General features: G+C 36.4%; 1 pseudogene; it reads left to right on the top strand.

Moving 5' to 3' along the window:
- The first annotated feature begins 7,372 nt into the window (after positions 1 to 7,372).
- On the top strand, positions 7,373 to 8,342 carry LOC136142176 (ubiquitin carboxyl-terminal hydrolase 37-like; annotated as a pseudogene).
- The last annotated feature ends 13,779 nt before the right edge of the window (positions 8,343 to 22,121 follow it).

Raw genomic sequence — 22,121 nt, 5'->3', positions numbered from 1 at the left:
GTCAAAATCCAAGGTCTGAAACCCACAGAGCAGTATGATGATCAAATAGCAAATTAGTTAAGTCTCAGTTAATGGAAGATAGAAATATCTAATTCACAAAAACATTCTGAGAATGATATAGTATATATAAAATGCCTAGTACCATCCTCAGAATTCAGCAGCACTCAGGAAATGTTTGATCACTTTTCCTAATTTCATAGATAGCTATGGTCTGACTACAAAGATGTTTTTCTCCAGCCTGTTAGAAGCTAGGGTTATTGATTCCATAAGTGGTATGCCTTCTCTTCCTCCCTCTTTGCCAATATATCCCATCTCCCGGAACGAAAATATCCTTGAAGTAGAAACTGGAAACTCAGTGAGTGATTTCCTTACCCACATAAGAAGTGAGAAAAGCATAACTCTAGCTCATCATGAGGGCTGAACAACTGTAATTCCACAGCTGCTTATGAATTAAAGACATTTCTTAATCTCCTACTGCTACCAATTCCCCAATCTTGGTACGCCTTCCACTCAGAGGCTAAGAAAAAATAAAGATTAAAAAGAAAACTTTTTTTCCTTTTGACCAGCAAATAACAGGGCAGCAGCCTAAAAGAAATAAACTGTTCTTTCACTCTATGAAAAGAAAAACAAAAGACTCTTATACTATGATGGACCAAAATGTCAAATAAAATTAGACCAAACTGTAGAGTTAAACCCAAAAGGAAACTTTTCTTCTAAATTACTGCATTTCCCTCTAGCTATCAGAGACTTTTTCCATGGCCATTGCTAATGACCTGAATCAAAAGAAAGCACTTTGAAAGCACATTGGAAAGAAGTATGTGTGTGTGCGTGTGCTTTTGTGTGGGTGTGTTTGAAATCTCAGTACATCTTAGGTATTAGGTTCTAGGGGGAAAAAAAGGTTTCATGTATTACAAAGCAAGTCTTTAAAGAAAGTGAAAGGAGAAATGTTGCCTTTATGGTAGAGAAGGTTACCTTTTCATCTCAAGATAGTCAAAGAAACATTTTGTCCTTTTTAAGGGATATTTAGACACTTTCATCCTTTTGGCAAAAGAACTTCTGAACTACTGGAATTTAAAGTTAAAGTTAAGGTACAGGTTTAATGGAAACTCTTTGAGCGATATGGTTTGGAGTTGATATTACATTATGCAGGCAGTTGTTCCAATAGCCTAGAAAAAAACATATGTTCATAGAATTCTTTCACAAAGATATGTTTATGGTGTTCTCCAAAATTATATGGCATCACTGACATTTAAAATTCTAGAACCAAAGAATAAAGTAGCTTCTAACCTACCTTTCCCACCCCTCACTGAGTATACCTTCCCTTCTTCCAATTTTATGGATTCACTGTGCTTTCAGGAAATAATCTTAAGATTAAAAAATTTCACCAGAGTGAACTTCGACATTCCAGAAGGCTACAGAGAGAAATGTTCCATTCACAGGGAAAACTACACTAGGTTCACCAATATGGATGGTGGTGGAGAAGTAGGTTCCTAGGATCAAATAGGCCAAGTTTCTGGGGGTACCACATTCTACAACCTAACTAACTCCACGAAGATTTATTTGGAAGGGTGTTTTCACTGAAAGACAAAGGGTTGCTGAGGGCAAGCGGTTTCCATATAACTTTCCTCCTAAATCATCCCTTCTTTAAAATCATGTGATGACTTATTGCACTTGAAACACATCCCTTTGTGATCTGTCCACTGCCTTTTTCAAACTTCATATCGTTTCATTCTCCCCCTTGCCCACTATACCCCAGTCACACTGCTCTTCTGTTTCATGAAGACATCAAACTGATCTCTGTCTCAGAGCCTTTGTGCTTACTGCACCATCTACCTGTAATTCTCTCCCCACTTTTGCATCATTCAGAGCTCAGGTCAAATATAATCTCTTCCAAGAGGTTGTCTCAAACCATCCTATATAAAATACTCCCAGGTCCTATCCCCACCCCCACCATTCTCTGCCCCATTACCTTGCTTTGTTTTCTTCCTAACAGAAGATTTTCAACAAATATTTGTGTAATAAAGGAACACCTCATACAGTAATTCTTCACTTCCAGGTAACTGGGTGAAGGTCTCAGACTAATGCAGAATCGACACCAGGATAAGAAGGACCAAGGCCAGGCAATAATTTTTATGTTCCCAAATCTCAGTATACATAGTATCAAAAAGAAAAATATCCAGGTCACAGGTTGTTTTTTTTTTTTTTTTTCACTTTCATCTAATAGATATGATGGCAAAAACTCTGTCAGGATTCTTACCAAGAACTGTCTTCCTTTGGGAGTAGGAGAGGGAGAGGAAATGAAATCAAGTATCCTCCCTTGAGGAACGCCTTACCTGTCAGATCTTGCATCTGCTTGGCACTTACAAGTTGAATTACACCGAATGGACAGAGGACATAGGTTCTGCCATTAAAGGGATGGGTGAACTTGAACAAATCACTTTAGTGTTTTTATCTGTTACATGGGAGTGAGAGTTTCTGTCAAGTCTAACTCATGGGTCTGTTTTGAAGTTCAAATTAAATAATGCTTATGAAAGCACTTTATGCTGTCAAGCACCATGTAAATGTAAAGTAAGGTTTTTACAAAAGTTTTATATTTCCTCAAAAGGAGAAACAGAATATTTTTGCATAATATTCAAGTATTTCTAGAAAACATGTGTCTTGGTTGGCTATTAATATTCAAACCCAGTCAAGATTCCACCCTTCCATGTCTTTAAGACCCTCTCTAGATCCATACAGACTTATAAAAGTACTTTTTTGCAGTAGTAAGAACAAATAGGAACTGCTTCCTGTGTGTACAGCAGACCATAAATTCCCCTGCTAAGATTAAAGATTATGCTGGATTCATGGGCTAAAAGACAGGACTAGCAATGAAAGACACCAAGTAGTTGAAAAGAGCCAGTCTTATAACAGAGGCTACGTAGTATGATTGAGGAAGCAATGTATACCATTACCAGACTACCACATTGCCTTAAATTTCCACCATTACAAGAAACACTTTTCATGAATCTGAGTACTTTTTTTTTTTGTGGTACGCGTGCCTCTCACTGCTGTGGCCTCTCCCGTTGCGGAGCACAGGCTCCGGACGCGCAGGCTCAGCGGCCATGGCTCATGGGCCCAGCCGCTCCGCGGCATGTGGGATCTTCCCGGACCAGGGCACGAACCCGTGTCCCCTGCATCGGCAGGCGGACTCTCAACCACTGCGCCACCAGGGAAGCCCCTGAGTACATTTTAATTTGGTCAAGGCATTCATTATCTTCTTTGAATGGGACAGCCCACCAGCTCATTAACACTGTAGCAGGGACTAATTTATCTGATTAATCCACTCCTACCCACTGCCATTTAGTCAAAAACTCTAATGGAGTCTCTAAGGAAACCAGAAGCAGAAGATCAGGTAAATTTTGCTTGGGTAAAGAGGCCAGAGGCATGGTGTCCTTATTTGAACATTTGAAGCTTTCAAATGGGCCCCAAGCAGCCAAGAGACAGCAAGTAGGGTATCTGAAGGAGACAGGAAAAGTCAATTTGGCCACGCAACTGGCAGAAATTCAAAAACTGCAGTCACTCAACCCAAACTACTATGTTGTTGGGCTTCAATTCAACTAAAGCTAAAAAGGTTCTTGAGACTCTTCTGCTTTATCAAGTTTTAGTCCTATTTACACATGGACTGTTTTTTTTTAAATTATCTTAACTAGATCTTCACCAAAACAAACCAAAAATTTGTCCCTACTTGTGCTTGATAGTTACATCTTTGTTTTTGATAAAGAAAGTATTCTTGATAATGTCTACCTCCATGAATCATGGATAATTCCAATTTAATAAAGAAGAAAAGTTACAGTATGAGTCCAAATGATCCAAATGTCCTTTAACCATTAGAGAAATGAGCCAAACATGATTCCTTTATAAATAATCTGACTCTAATTTCATCCCAGTTATTGTTTTATCAAAAAGGATCTTATTGACCATTTTTGGTCTGTGTTTTAAAAGGAATTTTTTCCACATAAACTAACTTTAAGGTGGTCTACTTATTATTAAAAAATAAATCTTGAAGGTCTAATGAGGCTATAATTCCCCAAAACTTCATGATCTTTTGGCAAGAATATTACAAAAGGCAAAGGTCTTGCTCGACATCTAATGTAAAAAGCTGGTGTAACACTATGGCACTTCCCTGGATGACTATAATTTGCTTATTATTCATCAATATTTCAAATATTTTCTGCCATAAACTATCACTACTGTTTCATTGTTGGCTTACTTGCTGTAGTAATAAATATGGATGATTATGAACCAAGGTAGTCATTAAACAAATCTAAAATCATTATTATAAAATGGAGAGCATTCTCTAAGGGTTTTCTTTAATACCAGGAGTGAATGTTAGAAGAGCAGGGTGGAGAGAGATAATAGTTTAGGGTGGGAAAGGGAGACATTTGTGTGTGGCACACTTAGTGCTCAGAAATGGTTCGTATGGAAAGCTCATTTCCAGGGCGGCAGCAACAGGCAACTGACTGATAAATAACAATTTTTGAAATGGCAAGTGGATGTTTTATAGAAATGACAATGCAATCATGATAGAGAGGACCTAGATGAAGGGCAAAACTGTTTTCCTGGTGGTACTGCCTAAAAAACAGTCATTTCCCATCCAAATCATAAGATTTCTGCCGTGTAGAATCAGATTACAAAAATAAGGACCCTAAGTATGGAGATAACAGAGAGTACTTGAATGCAAGTGCCCAGACTATGAGGAATATTCAGTAATAAAATAGAAAACACAGCAAATTAGTAGTGAACATGGAGATGGACAGTGTAGAGAGAGCACACAGTATACACAGCAGAAGAAGTGAAGATAATGTGAGACACATAAAAAAAATAAGGGCCCCCAAAATGGGGGGAAATGGACTAAGATGAAGATCAGTTAATTACTTACTACCAAATATTTTTTAAGAAGAGATTATAATTAATTGAGTACATTCAAAATGTTTTTATTAAATTGTTAAAAGATTTGTCAAAATATCATCATAAAAGGTTAAAAACAAACTAGGAAAACATTTACAAATATAAGACAAAGATTTTCTATCCATATACATACTAAATTACTACAGATCTATGAGGAAAGGATGAATCTCCATTTATGCCCATGTTCAAATGGCATAAATGTGCAGTACAAGAAGGGAAACCCAAATGACAATAAATACATGGAAATGTATTCTACCTCAATGATAATAAAAATAAATTGGTAAGATTGAGAGAAATTCCCCAGGACAAACAACCTAGTTTCTTTTTTAATCTAGTTAAAAATAGGCAAAAGATTTAAACAGGCACTTCAAAAAAGAAAACACATTAGTAACTGATGAGCACATGGAAAGATGTCCAACATCGCTAGTCATCTGAAAATGCAAATTAAAACCCCAATGAGATATATTATATTTACCCACTTACTAGAATGCCTAAAATTAAAGACTGAAAATACCAACCTTTGGCAAAGATGTGGAGAAGCTGGAACTTTCATGTGTTACTGCTGGAAATGGAAAATTCTACAATCACTATGGAAAATAGTATGGCACACCTTATAATGTTAAGCATACTAACTCCAAGCAATTCCATTCCTTGGTGTTTACCAAGGCAAATGAAAACTATGTCCACACAACAACCTGAATATGAATGTTCATAGCAGCATTATTCACAATAGCCAAAAAGTGGAAGTTACCCAAATGAACCTCAACTAGTGAATAGATAAACAAATTGTGGTATATTCACACCATGGAATACTACTCAGTAACAAAATAAAATTGAAATGTCAGTAGTAGAAACAACATTGATGAATCTCAAAATCAATACAAAGTGAAAGAAGTCAAACACAAAAGAATATGATTCCATTTATATGAAATCCTATAGAGGGCTAAATTTTGTGACAGGAAACAAGTCAATAGTTACCTGGGGTGGGGGTGTGGGAGGATGTAGCAGAATTGGATGTAGAAGTTAAAAAAGACACCTGGAAACTTCTTCGGGTGAAGGCAAAGTTCTATAGCCTAATCATCATGGTAGTTACATATTTGCATACAATTACCAAAAGTCATCAAATTATGTGTTTAAAATTAGTGAATTGTATTGTAGGTAAATAATAACTTAATAAATCATAAAAGAGCAAAAACAAAAGTTAGAGGTAGTTTCCCAAACTCTTCCTGCTAGTGGAGGTGAAGGAAGCAAAGGTAAAAATCCCAGAATAAATCCTGTGTTCCTTTCTAATTCAGGCTGTAAAAGACAATCAACTCTCTAGTCCTCCTTTCCCCCTAGCATCAAAATCTTCTGGTGAAGTTGTATGCTATTATTTGGCTAAAAGCAATTTTTAAAAAGGATAATTTCTCTAAATATATGATCCTCTCTGAATTTGTAGCATCCAGGCTTGTTTCACAACATAGAAAAGGAAAAAAAAAATAAAAGAACTTTTGAATTTGTGGAAAACAGAGTAAGTTAGCCTGGTGGTTCACTACAAAACTGGAGGCATTCCAAGGATATTTCAGCTAAGTTATAAGATTAAAATTTTGATTTATGTGGCCTGACAGAGCAAATCAAAGTCACTTGCTGTTAACTCTATAAGAACAGACTCCCGACTATTGACAAAGTATCTTATAAGGATGCAGATCAAAGGGAGTTATTTCTAGATGTGGTTCATCAAAATAATCTTCACACATCTATGAAATCTTATCAATGGTATATTTTAGCATTGGAACTGTTCTAGGTAGTTAAAACATCACAGAAAGAAACCAAAAAGTGAATAAACAAGTTCCTTAAAAAGCAGCAAGTTTGGAGACTAAAGATGAGCTTCTATTTTGAAAGATTCTTGGTAATCTAATTAGAGTAGCCCCAAAGGCTACAAAAGAAATGCCTGGGACAATCTACTGTTTGAAAGTCACAGTCAACACCACTTAGAGTTATTAAAAATTAGAACTGCTTCAGATATGGACAAAGACTATTCAGAGGAGAATGTTGTATCATCAAATCTTAGTAGTAAGACAGACCCCCTCCCCCCACTGGAAAGTATTGAAAGAGCAGCAGAGAGAAACAGCAGGGTCTGAAACATACTGAAGAAAAGACTTCAGACCTTAGTGGTCTTCATTCTTTTCTGGTAGCAGGACTACAACAGGGGAACTCTTTTCTGAAAATTCTAACCAAGGTATAACTGGTATTTCTAGCCAGATCCCCTCTGCTGACTCCTCCACAAACATGGTAAGGGTTTCACTCTAAGCCAGCCACTTTCCATGTTTATAAACAAAGCCAAACAAAAGTATAACCAGGATCACACTGAGTGGAATAAGCCAGGGACCCCTTTCTGCTCACCTACAGCAACGACTTCAAGACCGGTTTTGGAAATGCCAGCTTTATGAAGGCTATTTTACAGTCTCTGTTTTCATTTTAGTCATGTAGTCATGTACTAATGATTTACCTAAGCAAGATATTTCATGGAAGAAAATCCCATTCAGTGCTTTTACCAGGCTTTTGCACTCTTGCTTATTAAGAAGGATGTCTGTAGCTCTGAAACTAAGAAAGGTTTACTCCAGAAGGTTAAACATACTGTTTCAGCTGCTGCCAGAGATTCTCTGGTTATATGCAGAATAATGCTTAAGTTTTAAAAACTTTTATTATGGAAATTTTCAAACATACATAGAAGTAGAGCCAAGATTACAATGAACCACCTCGTATCCAACGCTCAGCTTCAACATTTATCAACTCCTGTCCAATCTTGTTACATCTATGCTCCCCTTTTTCTTTTGCTGACTTATATAAAGCCAATCCTAGATATTGCATCATTTATCTATAAATACCTCGATGTTCATGAGTTTTTTATTCAGTTCTTAGAACAACTTAAAGGGGACACAAAATTAAATAAAATTTGAAATATTAAACCCATAACTGGTAGAAAGCTCAACAGATATTTCTAGTACCTGAGAATACTTATATCACTAACTTGGAATTTGAGGTTCACTACTATATCATATGTAAAGCAAGTGGACTGACCATTTCCCAGGTAGGACAATTTAATGAACTCTACCCTGACATTCCCCATTGTCTCCTTGGTAAACATAAGTTCCTCTGACTTTTCTTTTAGGCAAAAGAACTGGAATATTCTTAAAAGAAGTGGATTGAGAAGTGTTTTGCCATGCATAAATTTAACTGACTTTGCAGCATTCTTGCTCTTCATCTAAAAAGTTATAGCTTAAACGTGGCTCTCTCACTTTACAGAGTTTGGCCAGAAAGTCACCATTCCAAGATATCCAACTCCAACATTTCACTGCATTGAAAATATAAAGCTGCCTTTTATCCTTGGGAGCGCACATACTTCAGGTTCTTGATCACTGAAAGCCTCTCACACAGTGAATACCTTCACTATTACCCTTGTACATGGTCAAGGAAATCTAACTTCAAATCCCAGAGTTGCATGGCTTTATGGATTGATCCAAAGAGTCAGAATTAGTGGCCCTTAGCCAGAGTCTATGTAAAATGTCAAACGGAGCAGCAGCAGAAAAACTTCAGGAAAAGTTTTTAACATAATGAATAGAGTTCTGACAAATTCACATTAGAAAACTTAGTATTGAAGGGAATGAGCAAGGATGAAAATGCAACAGCTGTTTAAGAGATAACAGAGGGACCGGTCTCACTGTTTGGGCTGTGACGATGATGATGAACCTGCTAGCAGCCCAGATACAAGATTTGCAGAGGCTTATTTTCAACTAATGCCAGAAACGTATGGAACTGAGGAGCCCTAAGCAGTCACTGAGCCATATCCTGACAGTCTGAATGAGATAAAGATTTTGATAAGGATAAAGTAAAAAAGGGCATTAGGGAGAGGTTGACTGGCACAGGAGGAAGTCTTAAAACAAGGGAAAATAGAGTAAGCACTTCAGGAAGTACTTGGCTCAAAGCCCTCAGGAGCAAGAAAGAAGATGATGACATCAAAATTGTTACAGAATATGCCTACAACTCATTTTTGAGTGCTTTGGGTTCTGGTGAGAGCTCTGGATATTTATCGTTAGATATAGTGCACTAAGACTGAAGCTGAGGAACAGAAATACAATCTGAAACTCCATGTTTTCCTTATCTCTATTGGCTTCTCAGTGCTGTCAGCCATTGATTCGTCCTCTTCTTCAGGTCATTACACAAGTGATGCATATAACATTTAGAAGCAGACATGGTTCAATTACAATGATCTAGAAGTATCTAACATTCAAGAGGGCTCAGTGAAGAGTAGTTAAGATTGGAGTGGTTATAACTTCTTTTATGTGCACAAGGAGATATTGATATACTGCTGGAAATAAAATCATTCATCACTTATAAAGTAAGTGGGTAAATCTAATCATTAGGCCTTGTGACAAACAAAATATTGGGCTGTGTGCACCTTGAAATCTCTCTCCTATTCTTCCCCACCTTCAAGACACACACACACACACACACACACACACACACACATCCATTTCCTCTATCCACTGAATTCTACCCGATACAGGAATAATCATCAAATCAGCTACAAACAAAAGAATAAAACTATAATCATCAACAACCCTTATTTTGGGCTCACACTTAAAGTTCATTGGTCTCCTTTCGTCCTGTGTGACCAGAGTGGCATGTTGTATTGTTCTGGAACTGTGTGGGTGTATGTAGTGTTAGATGTTGGTGTAGACAGATAAGATAGATAGATAGATAGATAGATAGATAATAGATAGATAGATACATAGATATGTAGATACATAGATACTTAGATAGATAAGGGGAAAACAGAAACAGTATTCGGAATATACATGCACAAAGACTAAAAGCACAGCAGTATGGAGAATAAATGAAATAAGGAAGAGTAAGATAAAGCCCATTCATCAAGGAAATGTGTTAAGATTCAAAATCATTTGGCTTTCTGCCTTTATGCTTCTCAAACAGTTTAAGTAATACTCGAATTATTCTTATAAATTTTCTTGTGTGTTTTTCATCAGTAGAGTTTATTGGAACACCACTCTCCATGTTACATTAATGGCAGTTTGGCTTACTTAACAGAGAATACTTTTTGGTCACTTAAGGAGTTTAAATTACTTTTCCGTGACTTGTTAAGTCTTTCATTGCTTATATATAATCCAAATAAATGCATATGGGTACTTCGTGAGGGTGAAGAGAGACTAAGGAAAATATATATGTGCTGATAGGAAAGTATCTCCACAATGATGATGGATAATATTACTAATTTTAAAAAGTAAGGTACATAATAGTAGGTTTGCCATTATCCCATTCTTGTGCATAATGTATGCATGTATTTGGGTGTATATGCTGATACTTATATATAAAAAATTTTTCATATGTTTAAAATTATTAATGGCTATATCTGCAGAGTAAGCCTAGCTAGACTTCTAATTTTCATTTTATGTCTTACCATACTATTTGAATTTTTAATTATGGGTACATATGACTTCTATTTTTTAATTTAAAAACCAAAAACCATTTCAGAACAATATGAAAAGGATAGTGCCTTTTTTGAAAAAAAAAAACCTAATTATATTTCCATAAGAAATGTCAGGAAAGACATTCTCAATATGCAGCCAGTAGTCATCTTGTGGTAGAGGCTTTTTATGCGATTTTAACTTAATATTTTATTATTGCTTATTTTTATTTCCTATATTTTTACATTAAATATATTTATTACTTGTGTAAAATAATTTGGTAAAATATGGTTGTAATTTTATCCATACTATGACAACTGGATTATGCTCAAAGAACTCTCATTTTGATTTAAAATCCTAATTGTAATTCTAAATTAATATTGTTTTTATCAGAATTACCTGAATATGGGTGAACATAAACAATGATCTAGTTACTACAGAGGTGTTTAGAGAGGGAGAGACTCTCTCTCATTGGTCATACCTTTACCCCTAGTAGATAGTGGGAAGGATGGTGGGAGGACTTCGGATTTATCTTCTAAAGATCAATTGTTTTATTTTGGTTTTGCTTTTCTTAATTTTTTAATTGAAAAGTTAAGAAATTACAATGTAATTAAGAATTACAACATTGCACTAATAAAGATCAATTGTTTTAAATATGACATATTACAGATGGGATGGATAATGGACTAATCCAACATTTGAACATGGAAAAGACATTAAGATTAACTAATGGTTTATGGTTTATAACCTCATGTATTATTGTCAGACATTAGTAATGTCTCAGTATTCAACAGTCACAACTGCTTTTTCGCTTCCCCAAAGAGTTTTTTCTGTTATGACACAAATAATCTTCCAAATGTAAGATGAGGTACAGGGACCAGAAACCCACATGAGGAAACCAGTTCAAACATTCTCATGAACCCACATTACTGAATGCACTGCATGACTTGCTGATTATCAAGGATTAAATGATCACCTCATTTGTACAATAATCAGTGCTATTTTCTTGCATCACTTGCTTTTTTGGCCTCTAAACTATTCTAAAATGATGAGCCTGGGAGAAGAAAAAAGTATCAGTAAAATGAGATAGATCAGTTTCCTTTTACTGACTATGGTAATTTTTGCTGAAAATGAAAGTTGAAAATAGTGTTTAAAAACAAGAGTTTGAATTGATCATTCATGGATTTCACTATTGCATGTTCTTTTTTTCCAAAATATTTTGAGTTGAGAAATTAATTTAGAGCCTCAGAATTTTAATCTGCTTTGGGCTTTGTATCTTTTATGGAATTTTCCCAAACCACTTATATTAGAAGACTGATCATGCAAGAAGTAATAGGAGTCTATTCTCTGAAATGAAAATTAAATGGCCGTTTAATGCTCAGACTTGTCCATATTTGATATCAATTTCAATTGCTTCCAGTATTCCAGAGCAACCAGTATGAAAGATTGCCTTTTGGCATGAATGAGTGAGTGTGTGGTAGAGGCAGGGGGAGAAGACAGTGAGAAGAGTACTGAAAGGGGTCATAGGCCTGAGGTTTCCTTATTGAGCTTTTGGTTATTCTCTGGATATGTTTCAGGTAGTCTCTAGAAATCTTTTGCCTTTCAGATGTTCTCCTTGGGGTATTCTCAGTATCCCAGGCCTGAGTCATTTCTCAAAAATAGCTCTCTTGCATCCTTGGAGAAAATAGTGATTTAAGGCCAAAAATATACAAAATGAGTCTGAAACATCATTTTGACAAGAAAACAAGGAAAGCATAAAGGACTCCTGCGGTCTTTCAAAAGCCAACTTGAAGGGGCTCTCACTAACCAAAATGGGACAAGTTGAGCATTAACACTATTATCTATGGTGAATTGAAACACATCAAATATGTTAAAAGTCCATGATTTCATAATTATATAGTTTTTTTAAACTGACTTTAAATTCTAACCAAGATCAAAGAATAGGGACTGGATTTATCCTCCTGCCTGAAATAACAAAAACACAAAAGACACTGGATATCAGACAATGGTAGTGATTACTGCAAGACAGAAAACAAACAAGGTGATCCTTACAAATGTCCAAGGTTATTGGCATCAATGAGTTTCCAGGCCATGTGCAGTGAAGTAGACCTGAGGTGGATTCTGATGGCTTTCCTGAGTTGAGTCAATGGAGTTTAGTAACCAGGACACCAAGATGGCTAATTTCCACCAAAATGTGTAAATTCCAGTGAATAAAGTACAGGAGACGAGAGAGCTGCATAGGGAAAGAACACCAAACATAAGTAGGGGCCCCCCTCCCTTGAGTATCTAGATGCATACTGATCATGCATACCCAAGAAATTACTCAAGTCCAGGGAAAGAACCACCTGATTAGAGGGAACAGTGCCTAACATTCAAACATGGCAAGAAACAGTTCCTGTTCCCACTAGCTACATTGCAAAAACTTCAAGATTTAAGTGCACAGGGTAGAGTATTGGATAGGTCTTACCATAGTAGTGGGGAACAATTAGCCTAGACAAGGGGTCCCCAACCAGTTGGCCACAGACCAGTACTGGTCCATGGCCTGTTAGGAACTGGGCCGCACAGCAGGAGGTGAGTGGCAGGTGAGCAAACGAAGCTTCATCTGTATTTATAGCCACTCCCCATCACTAGCATTACCACCTGAGCTCCACCTCCTGTCAGATCAGCGGTGGCATTAGATTCTCATAGGAGCGTGAACCCTACTGTGAACTGTGCATGTGAGGGATCTACGTTTCACGCTCCTTATGAGAATCTAATGCCTGATGATCTGAGATGGAGCTAAGGTGGTGATGCTAGCACTGGGGAGCAGCTGCAAATACAGATTATCTTTAGCAGAGAGGTTTGACTGCACAGAGACCATAATGACTCAATTGCTTGCAGACTCATATCAAACTCCTATCAGTGAGTGGCAAGTGACAATTAAGCTGCATCAGGTGGCGGGCTTTACAGTGGCAAGTGAGTTGATTTGCTTCAATTGTACAGCTGCATCTGGTGGCAGGTTTTAAGTCAGAATCCGACACTTATTTTAATCCGCTCAAGGCCTGACCATTATTTTATTTACCACTTCCATCTGTGCCTCTTTTCTGCACTCCGCACTTGTCTCAGTCACAGTTTTGGTAAGCCCACAAGCTAACCCTAGCCAAAATGAGTAAAAAATAAACGTCGTCGGAGAGCTTTTTTGAAAACGGGGTAAGACCCAATGATGAGACAGCAGATGACTCTAAGACTGCCAACAAAAAGAAAGCTGCAATTAAAAGAAAATACCAAGAGTCCTACTTAAATTACAGGTTCATTGCAACAGGTGATTCACATTCTCCAAGCCTGCTTTGTATAATATGTGGTGACCAGCTATCCAACAAAGTCATGAAACCTTCAAAACTGCTTCCTCACTTGGAGACCAAGCACCCTGCATTAAAAGACAAGCCTTTGAAATTTTTCAAAAGAATAAAATGTGAACACAAAGGACAGAAGCAATTATTGAAGGCCACCACTTCACTAAATGTGTCTGAACTGAGAGCATCAGTCTTAGTGGCTAACCACATTGCTAAAGCTAAGAAGCCCTTTACTATTGGTGAAGCGTTGATCCTGCCTGCTGCTAAGGACATTTGTCGTGAACTTTTATTAGAGGCTGCTGTTCAAAAGGTGGCGCATGTTCCTCTTTCGGCTAGCACCATAACTAGACGAATGATGAAATAGCAGAGGATATTGAGACACAATTTTTAGAGAGGATTAATGAGTCACCATGGTACACAATCCAGGCTGATGAGTCTACAGATGTTGACAACAAGGCAACAATGCTTGTTTTTGTGTGATATATTTTTCAGGAGGATGTGCATGAGGATATGTTATGTGCACTTTTGTTGCCAACCAACACCACAGCTGCAGAACTATTCAAGTCTTTGAAAGATTATATATCAGGAAAACTGAATTGGTCATTTTGTGTCAGTATATGCATGGATGGAGGGGCTGCCATGACCAGACAGCTTTCTGGTTTCACTACTTGGGTCAAAGAGGTTGCTTCTGAATGTGAGTCTATGCACTGTGTCATCCATAGAGAAATGCTGGCTAGCCAAAAAATGTCTCCTGAACTTAACAACGTCTTGTAGGATGTGATTAAAATTACCAACCACATTAAATTACATGCCCTTAACTCACGTCTGTTTGCACGGCTCTGTGAGAAGATGGATGCAGAGCACACACAATTCTTTTGTACACAGAAGTGAGATGGTTTCTAAAGGTAGATCACTGGCCAGGGTTTTTGAGTTACAAGAGTCACTCCAGAGATTTCTTTTAGAAAAACATTCACCACTGGCAGCACATTTCAGTGACACAGAATGGGTTGCAAAACTTGCATACTTGTGTGACATATTCAACCTGCTCAACGAACTCAATCTGTCACTTCAGGGGAGAACGACAACTGTGTTCAAGTCGGCAGATAAAGTGGCTGCATTCAAAGCCAAACTGGAATTATGGGGGTGACGAGTGAACATTGAGATTTTTGACATGTTTCAAACATTAGCAGGGATTTTGAAAAAGACTGAGCCAGGGCCTTCTTTCCCCCAGCTGGTGTATGATCACCTATCTCAGCTTTCAAAAGAGTTGAGCATTACTTCCCAAATACAAAAGACCCCTGAACTAAGAAGAAATGGATCCGTGACCCATTTGTGAATAAGCCAGGTGAAATCGACTTTGTCCATGTTAGAAGAGGATCTACTGCTTGAGATCGCAAATGATGGCGGCCTTAAAAGTATGTTTGAGACAACTTCAAATCTCCATGCATTCTGGATTAAAGTCAAGGCAGAATATCCTGAGATTGCCACAAAAGTCCTGAAACGCCTGCTTCCATTTCCAACATCCTATCTTTGTGAAGCAGTGTTTTCTGCAGTAACAGCAACCAAAATGAGATTATGGAGTAGACTGGACATAAACAACACACTTCAGGTGTCACTGTCTCCCATCACCCCCAGATGGTACAATCTAGTTGCAGGAAAACAAGCTCAGGGCTCTCACTGATTCTGCATTATAGTGAGTTGTATAATTGTTTCATTATATAATACAATGTAATAATAAGAGAAATAAAGTGCACAATAAATGCAATGTGCTTGAATCATCCTGAAACCATCCCACCACCCCCCACTACAGTCCATGGAAAAATTGTCTTCCACGAAACCAGTCCCTGGTGCCAAAAATGTTGGGGATCGCTGGCCTAGACTAAGCACTACTTTGGTCTGACCTAACAAATTTTAAAAGCAAAATATGAAAGGATCAAACTATTTCCAAGTAAATTAACTGTGTTCCAGAACAAAGCTGAAGAATATTTGTAGGAATACAAAAAAGAAAAGTCCAGCACATAACAGGGTAAACTTCAAAATGTCTGGCATTTGATCAAAGATTATCAAGCATGAAAAAAGCAAGAAAATACGACTCATAATGAGGATAAAAATCAATCAATTGAAACTGACCAAAACCCAACCCACATCTTAGAATTAGCGGCAAGGGCATAAAAACAAGTTGTTATAACTGTATTCTATATACTGAAGTCATAGCAGATGTAAAAAGACCTAAATCAAACATCAAACATCTAAAGACTACAATGTCAGACAAAAATTACACTAGATGGGATTAATAGTAGATTAGATATTGTGAAAGAGAATATTAGAGAACTTGAAGACATAGCAATATAAACTATCTGAAATAAAACAGAAAGAAAGAATAAATAATCAGTGAGCTGTGGAACAACTTCAGGTAATCGGAGTCTCCAAAGGAAAGGGGTGGGGGACAGAAAAAACTATTTAGAGAAATAATGGCTGAAGATTTTCTAAATTAGATGAAAATTATAAATCAGTAGATCCAGAATCTCAATGAAATTCAAACACAAGAAACAGGAAGAATGCCACATCATAACCACATTGTTCATATTAGCAATAAAAAGAAAAATCCTTTTAAAACAGCCAGAGGAAAAAGAGACACATATGTACAGAGGACCAAAGATGAGGGCAATAGAAGATTTTTCACTGTACACAATACAAGTGAGAAGACACTGGAGAAATATCTTTAAAGTACTAAAGGTAAAAAAAAAAGTCAAACTAGAATTCTGTACCCAGTGAAAATTTTTTTCAAACGTTAAGGCAAACTAAAGACATTTTCAGACACACAAAAACTGAAAGAATGCATCACCAGCAGACATGTACTACAAGAAATGATAAAGGAAGTCCTTCAGGTAGAAGGCAAATAATACCAGAGGGCAACTGCGTCTACAAGGAGGAATGAAAAAAAATGGAAATGGTAACTACGTGGGTAAAAATATGAGGTTTTTAAATAATTACCTTTTAAAAACTTAGTGATCATCTTTCAGTGATGCAAGAAAATTAATTCATTATTCTAAAGACTGGTGAAAAAAGAGGAAGCAAGCATTTATCCTGACTTTCTTTGATAAATTGTATATCAAGTAACCAAATAGTTGATAGGAAAATTTCTCCTCAAAAGAAGTTCTGAAAAAAAAATTTTTAAAGAATGCCAGTTAATAAATGAAGTAATCATAGATTCAGAATATCACCAATTTGACTCTCCTAATAAAATAATGAAAAGCTGACGGAAATTTTTATAAGGCAGGGATCAACAAACAACAACCTGATTTCAATGATCAATCCTAACATGACTAAAGGAGAGATAATCAGACATTATACACTTTCTAATGTGATAACAATAAGAAGTTTAAAATACCACTCATTAAGTTTTGTTAACAAACAAGCAAAGCCAAATAATCCTGAATCTGATGCAGCTTCTAGATTAAACTCTCAATTTACAGGCAATATAGGGGATGGAGGGACACATTTTGTTTTGTTTTGTTTTTCAAATACCACAGGGATGCAATTAGTAAAATTCAGAATGCCAGGAACTCTACAAGACAAAAAAATCTGATTTCTTCAAAAAACACACAACAAGGGGAAAAATGGAAAGGGAATTTTACAGACTAAAAGATTTAACAGACATGTGAAACAAATGTAATGTTTTGACAGACTAGTTTGGATATGGATTCAAACAAGTAACCATAAAAATGTCTAAAAGATTTGGGTAAATTCAAACATCAATTTCATATTTGATAAATATTTACTGATTTTTGTTTTAGCTGTAATAATGGTATCATTTTTTTTTACAAAAATAGTTCCTTTGTTAAAAGATACATACTGAAAATTTTATGGATAAATTAATATGATGGTTGAGATTTGCCTCAAAATAATCCAGGGAGGGGAAGAGAGGAATTCAGGTGACACATGATTGGCTATTAGTTAATAATGAATGGTTGAAGCTGGGTAAGGTGTACACATGGTTCATTATACTATACTCTCTACTTTTGCAAAAGGTTAAAATTTTCCATAATTAAAAAATACTGTGTTTAGTTTCAGCACCAGATTATAGGCTTCAGAAGGCAGTGAGTATAAGAAAATGAGCAGCAGAATGACTAGTGTTCTAAAAGAAAGTTTACTTCACTTATAAACAATAGAGAGAATTATAAGAAATTCAAGCACAATGGCTTTAGGAGATAGATTAGCTTATTTTGAACAATTATATGATGCATATTCTATAAGGAATTAAACTTTAAAACAGCAAGGCTTTGAAAATAAACACAAGTTTACTTATGTAGAAATCACTACCTTAGCCAATTCAGTTCTGAAAGTCCAGGAACAATACTTCTAAGGTTTAGGAATTTCAATAGTCAGATAATGTTATTTGATCTACTAAAGTCTATGATAAAAACAGAAGGTAAGCTTATGATCTTTTACCACAGTATAAAAAATTGGAAATCAATGAAAGTTGGATTGTTTTGAGCTAAATGTATGCCTTTTGCTATACTGCTTTATTCCTTTTTTGTCTTAATTACTTCTTTTTTCTCTGATTATTTCATTACAGATCTGGAATGTAGTGCAGAAATTATGCAGGCCATGGCCTCAAAAGATAACACAAGAAGCAATGTGTTAGAAAACTAAAATCAATGGGGGAAATATTAGTTAAAATTTAGCTCACTTACCAAAGTCAATCTTTTCCAAAGCTCTTTCCATTCGATTTTCCTGATGCAAGTTTGTATTTGGTGAAACTACAAAACAGAAAAAACAGGAAATAGCTGTCAGTGCCTAAGCTATCTTAAAGTAGGCTTAGTTAGCAGTCTGGATATACCAGTCTAGACAAGAGCAGTGGTTAGATTTTGACTCAGGGAGGGGAGGAAAGAAGAGCACTAAAGCAGATGAGGGCAGTATACATAAAGGCTGCCTTCAATCTAGCCACAGTGCCAAATGAACACATGAAAATCTCAGTTTGTTCTCACATTGAAAAACATTCAAGGATTTCAGTCTTTGCACTTTTCACTTTGCAGGAAGACAATAGGTTTACTCAGCTCTAACAATATGATTCTATAGATAAGTCCATGATCCTATGATTTCAGGGGGTTTGTTTAGCTGTCATGACATGTACATAAATGAGAGTTTTTATCACCAGAAATGCCTTGTGTCCAAGATTCTTTTTTTAATAGATCTTTATTGGATTAAAATTGCTTCACAATACTGTGTTAGTTTCTGTTGTACACCAAAGTGAATCAGCCATATGCATACGTATGTCCCCATATCCCCTCCCTCTTGCACCTCCCTCCCATCTCCTTATCTCACCCCTCTAGGTCATCACAAAGCACCAAGCTGATCTCCCGGGGCTATGCTGCTGCTTCCCACTAGCTAACCATTTTACATTTGGTAGTGTATATATGTCCATGCTACTCTTACTTTGCCCCAGCTTCCCCCTCTCACCCCGTGTCCTCAAGTCCACTCTCTATGTCTACATCTTTATTCCTGCCCTGCAACTAGGTTCATCAGTACCATTTTTTTTTAGATTCCATATATATGTGTTAGAATACAGTATTTGTTTTTCTCTTTCTGACTTACTTCACTCTGTATGACAGACTCTATGTCCATCCACCTCACTACAAATAACTCAATTTCGTTTATTTCTGTGGCTGAGTAATATTCCATTGTATACATGTGCCACATCTTCTTTATCCACTCATCTGTCAATGGGCGTTTAGGTTGGTTTTATGTCCTGGCTCTTGTAAATACTGCTGCAATGAACATTGTGGTACATGTCTCTTTTTGAATTATGGTTTTCTCAGGGTACATACCCAATAGTGGGACTGCTGGGTCCTATGGTCGTTATATTTTTAGTTTTTAAAGGAACCTCCATACTGTTTTCCATAATGGTTGTATCAATTTACATTCCCACCAACGGTGCAGGAGGGTTCCCTTTTCACCACACCCTTTCCAGCATTTATTGTTTCTAGATTTTTTGATAATAGCCATTCTGACCGGTGTGAGGTGATACCTCATTGTAGTTTTGATTTGCATTTCTCTAATAGTTAGTGATGTTGAGCATCTTTTCATGTGCCTCTTGGCCATCTGTATGTCTTCCTTGGTGAAATGTCTATTTAGGTCTTCTGCCCATTTTTTAATTGGATTGTTTGTTTTTTTGATATTGAGCTCCATGAGATGTTTGTATATTTTGGAGATTAATCCTTTGTATGTTGTTTCATTTGCAAATATTTTCTCCCATTCTGAGGGTTATCTTTTTGTCTTGTTTATAGTTTCCTTTGCTGTGCAAAAGCTTCTAAGTTTAATTAAGTCCCATTTGTTTATTTTTGTTTTTATTTCCGTTACTCTAGGAGGGGGATCAAAAAAGATCTTGCTGTGGTTTATGTCAAAGTGTGTTTTTCAGATGTTTTTCTCCAAGAGTTTTAGAGTGTCTGACATTTAAGTCTTTAATCCATTTTGAGTTTATTTTTGTTTATGGTGTTAAGTGGTGTTCTAATTTCATTCTTTTACAGAAGCTGCCCAGATTTCCCAGCACCATTTATTGAAGGGGCTGTCCTTTCTCCATTGTATGTTCTTGCCTCCCTTGTCATAAATTAGGTGACCATATGTGTGTGGGTTTATCTGTGGGTATTCTATCCTGTACCATTGATCTATATTTCTGTTTTTATGCCAGTATCATACTGTCTTGATTACTGTAGCTTTGTGGTATAGTTTGTAGTTGGGGAGTCTGAGTCCTCCAACTCCTTTTTTCTTTCTCAAGATTGCTTTGGCTATTCGGGGTCTTTTATGTTTCCATATGAATTGTAATTTTTTTTTTCTATTTCTGTGAAGGATGCCATTAGTAGTTTGATAGGGATTGCATTAAATCTGTAGATTGCTTTGGGTAGTATAGTCATTTTCACAATATTTATTCTTCCAATTGAAGAACATCGTGTATTTCCCCATCTGTTTATGTCATCTTTGATTTCTTTCATCAGTGTTTTATAGTTTTCTGCATACAGGTCTTTTTTCTCCTTAGGCAGGTTTATTCCTAGGTTTTTTTTTATTATTTTTGTTGTGATGGTAAATAAGATTGTTTCCTTAATTTCTCTTTCTGAGTTTTTGTTGTTGGTGTATAGGAATGCCAGAGATTTCTGTGCATTAATTTTGTATCCTGCAACCTTATCAAATTCATTAATTAGTTCTAGTAGTTTTCTGGTGGTATTTTTTTCGGATTTTCTTTGTATAGTATCATGTTGTCTGCAGTGACAGTTTTACTTCTTCTTTTCCAAATTGTATTCCTTTTATTTCTCTTTCTTCTCTGATTGCCATGGCTAGAACTTCCAAAACTATGTTGAATAAGAGTGACAAGAGTGGACATCCTTGTCTTGTTCCTGATCTTAGTGGATATGCTTTCAGTTTTCACCATTGAGTATGATGCTTGCTGTGGGTTTATCATATATGGTTTTATTATGTTGAGGTAGGTTCCCTCTATGCCTGTTCTCTGCAGAGTCATGATTATCTTTTGAAATCAGTGGAGGTTAGCAAGATTTTACAGTGAAGTAAATGGCCTCTGTTTTGAAAATAGATATCCAGAACATGGAGCAAGAGAAAGAACACTGAAACGTCACTCAAGACACTTTGGAATTTTTCTGTAATTCTGGCACTTACTAGCTGTGTGATGATGGGCAAGTCACTTCACCTCTTGACCCCAGTTAACACATTCTTAAAATAAACCAGTTGAATTAGATTATCTGCATGGTAATTTCCAGCTCTAATTTGTTCATTCAACACACATTTATTAATTGCCTACTATAAGGGTACAACATATTTGTAAATGATGTGACCGACAAGGACTTAATTTCTAAAATATACAACTCAATAACAAAAAAACAAACAACCCAATAAAAAAATGGGCAGAAGACCTAAATAGACATTTTTTTTTCAAAAAAGACATACAGATGGCCAATAGGCACATGAAAAGATGCTCAACTTCGCTAATTATTAGAGAAATGCAATCAAAACTACATAGAGGTATAATCTCACACTGGTTAGAATGGCCATCATTAAAAAGTCTACAGATAACAAATGCTGGAGAGGGTGCTGAGAAAAGGGAAGCCTCTTACACTGTTGGTGGGAATGTAAATTGGTACAGCTATTATGGAGAAAGGTATGGAGGCTCCTCAGAAAACAGACATAGAGTTACCATATGATCCAGCAATCCCACTCCTGGGCATATAATGGGAAAAAAACATAATTTGAAAAGTTACATGCACCTCAATGTTCATTGTAGCACTATTTACAATAGCCAAGACATGGAAGCAACATAAATGTCCATCAACAGCTGAACAGATAAAGGAGATGTGGTATATATATACAATGG

Source organism: Phocoena phocoena, chromosome X (genome assembly GCF_963924675.1).
Source record: "Phocoena phocoena chromosome X, mPhoPho1.1, whole genome shotgun sequence".
Classification (NCBI taxonomy): Eukaryota; Metazoa; Chordata; class Mammalia; order Artiodactyla; family Phocoenidae; genus Phocoena; species Phocoena phocoena.
Note: the sequence above shows the minus strand (reverse complement) of the source record. Positions and strands in the feature narration are given on the sequence as shown.